Genomic DNA, 531 nt, shown 5'->3' with positions numbered 1-531 from the left:
TCCATGTTGAGGATCCTTGTGACCTTTGGTTACAGTTAAGGAAAATGTTCAAACCGGTATCGTGGCAAAAGGCCAACCATGAATGGGAGATCCTCAGATTCCAGGGTTTTGAATCTATGGACAAATATAATTCAGCTCTGATGGATATTGCTTATAGTCTGGAACTATGTGGTGAAAGGATAACACATTATTCTTTACTATACAAGACCTACTCCACATTCCATCCAAAGGATGTGCTGTTGTTACGCACGGCTAAGAAGTTCACCACTTATAATGACCTTTTGTCATATCTTTTGGCTTCTGAACAAAGAAAGCAGAAAATCAAAGATACCATCAATAGATTTGACAAGCTTCAGAAAAGATACATTAAGCTAAAGAATAATGAGATGAGGCCTCCTATAGCTGATGAAGCTGAAGTTGAGCGCCATATGGCAACACATGCATTGTGAAGGCCATATTATATAATTGTCTTTTGACATTCTCATTTTCATGTTTCCTAAGTTTATGTTTCATGAATTGCTTTGATACTTT

Source organism: Brassica oleracea, chromosome C1 (assembly GCF_000695525.1).
Source record: "Brassica oleracea var. oleracea cultivar TO1000 chromosome C1, BOL, whole genome shotgun sequence".
Classification (NCBI taxonomy): domain Eukaryota; kingdom Viridiplantae; phylum Streptophyta; class Magnoliopsida; order Brassicales; family Brassicaceae; genus Brassica; species Brassica oleracea.
Note: the sequence above shows the minus strand (reverse complement) of the source record.